The sequence below is a fragment of the Meriones unguiculatus genome, chromosome 1, assembly GCF_030254825.1.
Source record: "Meriones unguiculatus strain TT.TT164.6M chromosome 1, Bangor_MerUng_6.1, whole genome shotgun sequence".
Classification (NCBI taxonomy): Eukaryota; Metazoa; Chordata; class Mammalia; order Rodentia; family Muridae; genus Meriones; species Meriones unguiculatus.
In genome coordinates this window covers 131,321,436-131,329,081 of record NC_083349.1, presented here as the reverse complement: position 1 = coordinate 131,329,081, position 7,646 = coordinate 131,321,436, and the positions used below count along the sequence as shown (strand labels likewise).

General features: G+C 39.1%; 1 non-coding gene across 1 annotated transcript; it reads left to right on the top strand.

Annotated features, from left to right (window-relative positions):
- Positions 1 to 3,493: 3,493 nt before the first annotated feature.
- On the top strand, positions 3,494 to 3,631 carry LOC132651589 (small nucleolar RNA SNORA48). Its single transcript, XR_009589176.1, has one exon. It is a non-coding gene; the product is annotated as a small nucleolar RNA SNORA48 (small nucleolar RNA).
- Positions 3,632 to 7,646: the final 4,015 nt, after the last annotated feature.

Here is a 7,646-nt window from a genome sequence, read left to right as displayed (position 1 = left end):
GATAAATGCAAGAAAGATTGGGGAGTCTAAGTAGGTGTTTTAAGGTATATAATTATGAGTTATAAAGAGATAAAAATTAATTTAAAGCATATTTAAAATGGGAGATATTTTAGATTTCCTCTCTTTCTACTGTTGTGCTTATGTTATAAAATTTCAGAAGTTCAGAGTTTTGGCATTGATCAATAGAGTTCTGATAAGTTGATGGAGTACTGACTGCTTATTATTCAGTCACCAACTTGAGATTTTAATTTCCTTTGGTTGTCTTCTGAAGATAGACTTAAAGGTGCTTCTCGTCGTGTTAAAAACATCTGTTTAATGTGTATATCTGACCCAAAAGTCATAGCTTTTAGTATGGTATTCTTAATATCTGCCATTTCTGGGGTAGACTTTGACACAGGAATATCTTACACCTATTCCTTCTAGTTGCTTTATAAAGAAAAACCCAAGCATCCAGGGTTTAGCACTAAAGCCAGTAATGTATCTCTGCCTAACTTTCCAGTGTAAACATGGAAATGGGGGCTAAAAGTAGATGCTGAATGTATGAAAAATGGCTGAGCTCCATTCGTGGCTGATTGCCAACAGCTTTGCCCACAGAAGGAATGTTACCTTAGACACACTTAAGTTGTTTATAAAGGTTACAAAACAAACAGCTAACTGATACTCATTCAGTGGGATGAAGTTTTACCTGTTACTCTCAGAATGTTATATTAGATTTGCTAAATATATATTTCCTTTTGTGTATCAAAAAAATTCATATGAGTTTCGGGATGTGACCTGGATCTGGCATAGCTCAAAAGGATCACAGATGAGATTTTCCCTGGTCTTTCCCATTTAATAGACAAATTTTAACTTCTGTCTCCAGTCTGAATTTGTCTCAGCAGATTTTCACCTGTTTGATTCTGTTCTGGGATCAGCCATGGACTGCAAGCTGAAATCTGGACTTCCTGGAAACTGACATGATTGCTCCCTGTCTCTTTGGTTGGTCAACTAACCAGATGCTTGTGACTGCCCCACTGCCCAGCCTTTGACTGGCATTTCAGCCTCCCTAGCCCCTGATGCCAAAATCCTACCTAGCAGGCTGAAATGGTAAGTCAAAAGGGTCTGACTCCCTGGCATTAGCTATTGGGCATCTGCTTAGTTGAAATCGAAACTAATATTGCAGCAACTAGGCTAAAAGCCTAGAGAGACAGTAGAGAAAAAGGATAATAGTTCTCTTTGGCTTACTACCCCTATATCCACCCTGAAGGGACTCCTACTCATTTTGATTTTTATCTTTGGGCCTTGTATTTTAAATTGCTTGATGGATCTCATGAAAAAAATGTTTGGGAACAATATACTAATGGTACTCAGATCCCATTGCAAAAAGGTAAATATATATATATATATATATATATATACATATATATATATATTTACATATATATATATATATATATACACACACATATATATATGGGGTCATACCTGGAAGACCCAAGATCGGGTCTTCAAATGATCATGGGAAGGGGGGAATGAGAAACCAAAAAGATTAAAAATTAGCAGCTATTATTAATTAAGGCCTGAACTATGTGGGTGGAGAATTCCAGTGATGCCCTGAGGGGAAGAACCTGCCATACTGCATTCTTTCCCCACCCTCTAGAGATACAGTTGCTAGAAAACTGCCCCATCCCCCTAAGGAAGGACATCAGATCATTAATGGTTTGGGGACCTTCCTATAGCCAATCATTTAAAAATGCAGCATTTTGACCAATAGATGCTTGCCAGGCAGGAATTGCCCCTGCCTTGGGCATGCTGGGAGGGACCAAAATCTTTAAATCACCCAACTAACCTGAGCATGGGGCTCTCAGCTCTCACTGCTTTGGCGGTGGGGGGTGTGAGCCTGAGCTGCAGCTTGTAATTTGTAATAAAAAGATACTCATGTGGTTTGCAATGGACTCGGCTCCTGGTGGTGGTCTTTTGGGGTATCATGATTTGGGCACAACAGCTCCAAGTCAATGATGTCATTATCGTAATCATATCCATCAAGACTAGTGAGAGAAGACAAGAACATCTTAAAAGCTGTTAGAAATAACATGAGAATGAGAGACTTTTCCCAGAAATCCTTACAAGGGAGATGAGTGTAGAATAACATTGTTGAGTTACTGAAAGCAAAGCCTGCTTTTAATTCTGTACCCCATGACAATATTGGCAAAAGATCGATATTTCCAAACACACAAGGCTGAAAGATGCAATATCAACACATCTATATTGTAAGAAACATGGTAGTGTTAAAGAATCTTCCCTCGGGCAGATGGGAAGCAACATTGCATGGAAATATGTATCCATCACAATGGAATGAGAAGCACCAGATGGGCTGATTCCTCCATCAGTTGCTTGCTGAACAAATACATGCTATCAGAGTACTCACCGTTCCAGATTTTTAAGACTTTCTTGAGAGTGCTAGCAAGGAAAGTGGCTATATATTTCATAAGGTTGTCTTCTGTGATATCTTGCTCTGCTGGAAATTCATTTAGCTAAATTAATTCATATATTCTTATCACATGTCCCATATATCTAAGAGTAGATATATTTGAACAGGTTTGAGAGCACTTATCTTCTTCACTTTGGGCAATATGACCCTCAACAGCCATTATATTAAGTTAACACATTCATCAAATGTATATTACATTCACGGCTTAGGCCCTCATACTGTAAATTCTGCCATTCCTATTAACACGAGAGCAAGTTTGGGTGATTCCAAAAGTGACAAGAGCTAAAAGTGTAGAGAGGCCTATTAGACCAGCAAAAGACCCAGGGTAATCTCAACCATCAATAGAGATAGCTAATCTAAAGTTTATTATCTGCCTTTCCACTTATTTACAAAGTCCTTGCTACTAAGAATTATCAATCCATGTAAGCTGATCTGTTGGGCTGAACTGCTATTCTAATTGCCTTGAGCTATGGAATTGGCCCAAATCACCACTGAGCTAAGACATCTGCTCTGTTCCATGTGTTTCTCACTGCCTCTGCATATGGCCCCAATCACTGAGCCACTGCTCTACCCAAGGGCATGCTTTGACTGCTTAATGAGACTCTGCTCACATCTCCACAACCACCAGGCTTTGTTGTGAGAATGGCCACAGAGTTGTTGACCACCTCTTTTGCTTTGTAGGTACCACATAGCTGCCTGGGATGATAAAGCAGTCCATCTCCAAGGTGGCTTTGGAAATAGAAGGGATCTCTTGACTCTGTTAACACAAATCCTGCATACAAAGCCATCAATTAGAGTCAAAGAAGATATAAGGAGGCTACATTATCATATCCAACCAAAGCCAATCTAATATTCCAAACCCACACTCAAAAACACATTTTCAGAAAAATGTGAAACTAAATGCAAGTCAGAAGAATACAGAAACAAATTTCAATTCAGTTAAAAGAAAACAATCCATTATTAGAATGAGAAATTTAGCACTGGTAAATATTTGGAAATAAAGAACTCAACATTAAAAAAATTTTCCTCTAGAAATGGGCAAAAAGACACCTTGTTGGTGGTGGTGTTCTTATGTTAGGGGCAAAGCAGATGGTCATCCTTTGTTCATTAGCTTGATGCCTGGCTTGGTGGCCAAAACTATTTTATGTCTAGGACACATTAAAAAATAAAGTCAAATCCAAGAAATGTAGGATGGCAGGAGGAAGACTGACAGATACCTATGGTCTACCATACCACAAGGTATGGGCGGGTAAAGACACCCACAGACCTGCCCTCCATACATGGCACTGATGGGCCATAGACGCATTGAGTGGCCAAGCAAGACAGGTGCTGGAGAGCTGCCCCTGGTGGTGTGGATAAGGGAGCATAAAGAAGAGCCAGTATGCTGACCATATCAGCTACTACCCAGGCCCAGATTCATGGCTCTGAGTTGGCATACCCTCAAATCTGTATCATCTGTGAACGTTTGTAATTAGTGAAAGGGCCAGTCCTGCTGATCCATAGCTGCAGGATCTTTATGACACAGACAACAGGATAACTGGGAGGAGTTCTGGTGAGGATCCAATATTGATTTTTTTCACAGCAGCCAGGTATCCCCAGATCAATGACTCATTGCAATGAACATTTGCAAGTGAAGATGTGTGGACAGAGGGATATACTGTCAGACAACACTGTGACATACTAACGATTACACAATGAGATTTTTTTTATGCTTTGTTTTTTATTTGTGTTTTTCTTGGGGAGGGTTCAAGGACAAAAGGCAGATATGAGGGATGGGAAGATGAGTGAGACTGGGGTACATGATGTGAAACTCACAGAGAATCAATGAAAAGTTTAAAAAAAAACCTGAAAGCTTCAACAACAGTTTAATTTAAACAGAAAACATAATAGCTTAACTTGAAGCCATGTATTCTGAAATATTCTAGGTAGCAAAAGCAAAAGGGTAGAGTTAAAGAAAGAGCACACAAGAGAGAAAAGTGAGAATTTGGGGATGCCACTGAACAGAAGAAACACTCTTGTTTCAATAATACATTAAGGAAAGGAAACATAGGTATTATGATCTATATGAACCTAATGATGGAGAATCCAGATTAAAAAAATAACCTTGGCCAGGCATGGAGGTACACACCTATAATCCCGGCTCTTAGGGAGGCAGAGGCAGGCAGATCTCTGTGAGTTAGAGACCAGCCTGGTCTACAAAGTGAGTTTAGGACAGCCAAGGATACACAGAGAAACCCTGTCTCTATAATAACAACAATAACAACAACCTGAGTTGAAAAGGAAAAGGAGATTGTAGTGCTGTCATGATTTAAATGGCCCCTACAGGCTTATAAGTTTGAATACTTGGTTGGCAACTGGCGGAACTGTTTGAGAAGGACTAGGAGGTATAGCCTTGTTGGAGGAGGTGTGTCACTTGGGGTGGGCTTTGAGGTTTCAGAAGATTCTCTCCATTTCCAGTGGCTTTCTCCTCCTGTGGTAGTAGACCAAGATGTGAACTTTCAGCTCTTCCTGCCACCACGTTTGCTCCGCCATTATGGCCTATAACCCGCTGAAACCACAAGCCAAAATTAAGTGCTTTCATTTACAAGATGCTTTGGCTATTGTGTTTTAGCAGAACAATAGAAAAGTAACTAAGACAAATACAATTGTGGAAAACTTTACCAGCCCACTTTGATCATCCCAACAAAAGGATACATGAGTTAATTTTAACTAAGAACAAATGTCCATCACAGTTACAGAATATTTCACCTTAAAGCTATAGAAGACACCTTTTATCAACATATAAGCATTCTCTAGAATAGAATATACATTCAGTCTCAAAAACCTGTCCTGATAAATTAAAAAAAAAAAAGGAAAAAACAACTCTGGAAGTCATGTATCTTTTCTGATCACACCAACATTAAGATAGAAATAAACTACAAATAAACTTTAGAAATCATACATATTACACAGAAACAAAGCGCAGTACTAAGTGAACAACAGGTCAATATAAAAAGGGAAAATTTAAAATTTCTCAAACAAATTAAATTAGAACCATGATATACCAAAATTTATGACAAATAATGTAGTAATTAGTGTCTGTATCAAAAATACAAAGATTTCAAATAACCTGACAGAGAATCACAAGGACATAGGAAAGCAAAAACTGTGTCCTGAATTAACAGAAGAAAAGGAAAACTAAAACCAAAGAAGAAATGAACAAAATAGAGACTGAAAAATAAGAAAGAGGAGCTAGAGAGATGGCCTGGCTACTCACAGCACTTCCTGCTCTAGCAAGGGATCCCAGTTGCCTCTCATGCACCTCTCCATCACCTGTAACTCCATCTCTGGAGCATCTGAAGCCCTCTTTGACTTTGGCGGACACAATGATTCATGTGACATAAGCATAGACAGTAACACATAAAAGTAAATGAGAATAAATCATAAAAAAAGAGAGACCTGAGAACAAAATCTATATCTCTTGAATACCAACTAAGAAACCACTGTTCTGCTGTCCTCATTAATCCACAGAGGATTTGATCTCCATCTCGGGAGCATTCTGTCCTACAAAGTGTGAATGGTGTTTTAAAGCAAGTCTTGCATACAGAATGTTAAGAGTTGTAACAAAACTTGTAATTCTTTGGCCTTATTGGTAGCCACACTGTGGGCAAGGTGTCTCTGGCTTTCTTTTCTTTTCTTTTTTTTTTTTACTAAGAAACAGGAGTCTATTTCCCCAGCCAAATCTGGGTTAGTTTTGAAACTTACCCTGGCTCGGAATGTGATCAAAGTGTCAGTGTGCAGTTCTAGAGACCTTGCACATTTCTCTATCAGAGTCAAGCCACCACTGTGTAAACAAACCCAGGCTAGCTGGCCAGGATAATGAATAACATGTATCTTGGCTGCCAATTGACATAGCTGACAGCCAGCCAACCACTAAATATATGACAGGCTGTCACAGAAACAGCAATCTGATACATGGAGAATATTCGCAAGCTAGTTTTTTCTACTTTAATCAATAACTAAGATAATTAAATTCTACTTTCAGTCAGACAAAGGTTTCAATTACTTTCATTTAAAAGTTCCAAAAGAGCTGGGTGTGGTGGCACAGACCTTTAATACAAGCACTCAGGGAGGCAGGGGCAAGCAGATTACTAAATTGGAGGCCAGCCTGGTCTACAGAGCAGTCCAGGTCAGACAAGGCTACACAAAGGAACCCTGTCTCAAAAAACAGAATTATTAGTAATAATAATAATAATAATAATAATAATAACAATAATAATGATCTCTCCAAAGGGGGAAATAATTGAAACAACTTCATATTTTTCTTTGAGAATGGGCTCAGAAGACTCAGTCTACTTTCTAAAATGACCAGTTTTTTTCGGGATCTTAAAAAACAGAAGGAATTGGAAAGGGAAACTACTGTTATCACTGCCTACCAAGCAAAGAGCCCACTAACTGCACTAGAGTCAGTAAAAAGAGAAGTGCACACTTGTGCACGTTTGCTAGGATGATTTTTAAAAAAGAAACATCATCTGGGTCAAAGGTTGAAGCCAATGTAGCAGAACTGTGTCATTTTTAAGTTAGAATAATAAATGTTAATAAGTTAGAATTAGGTTCAGCTGTGAGTGACAGGTGAGAGACCAAAGAATTAAAAATTAGGTTTTTGGGGTATTGGTTTAAAGCACAAGCCTGAACAAAGGCCAGCCAGGTAGAGACATATCTAGCCACCTGCACGAAGGAACCAGCTTTATAGCATTCTTGTCCTGCCCACTAGAGATAGAGTTGCTAGGAAACTGACCAGATGGCCAGGCCAGAACCATTTATGGTCTTGGAACCTAAAGTAAACCAATCATTTCAAAAGTCAATTTCCCTACCCAATCATGTACCGGCAAGGCATGTAACTCCCTGCTTGCATTTTTTTCCCTTTAAAAACCCTGTTCCCCTAGAACTACCTGCTGCATTCCTCTTCTGCTTCCACAGGAAGTTTTGCAACTGGGGCTTGAGCTTGTATTAAATAAACACTTATGTGTTTTGCAGTGGAGTCCATTCCTGGTGTTATTTGGGGGGGTCTCACAAACTAGGAATAACACAAGCAGCCTCAAATAACAACAGCTGAAAAAGAAGACTGCAGTTTATTTTCCTAAATCAACATTCAGGGGCTTGTTGAGACTGGGGTCAGCATAGCACTGGAGCCAAG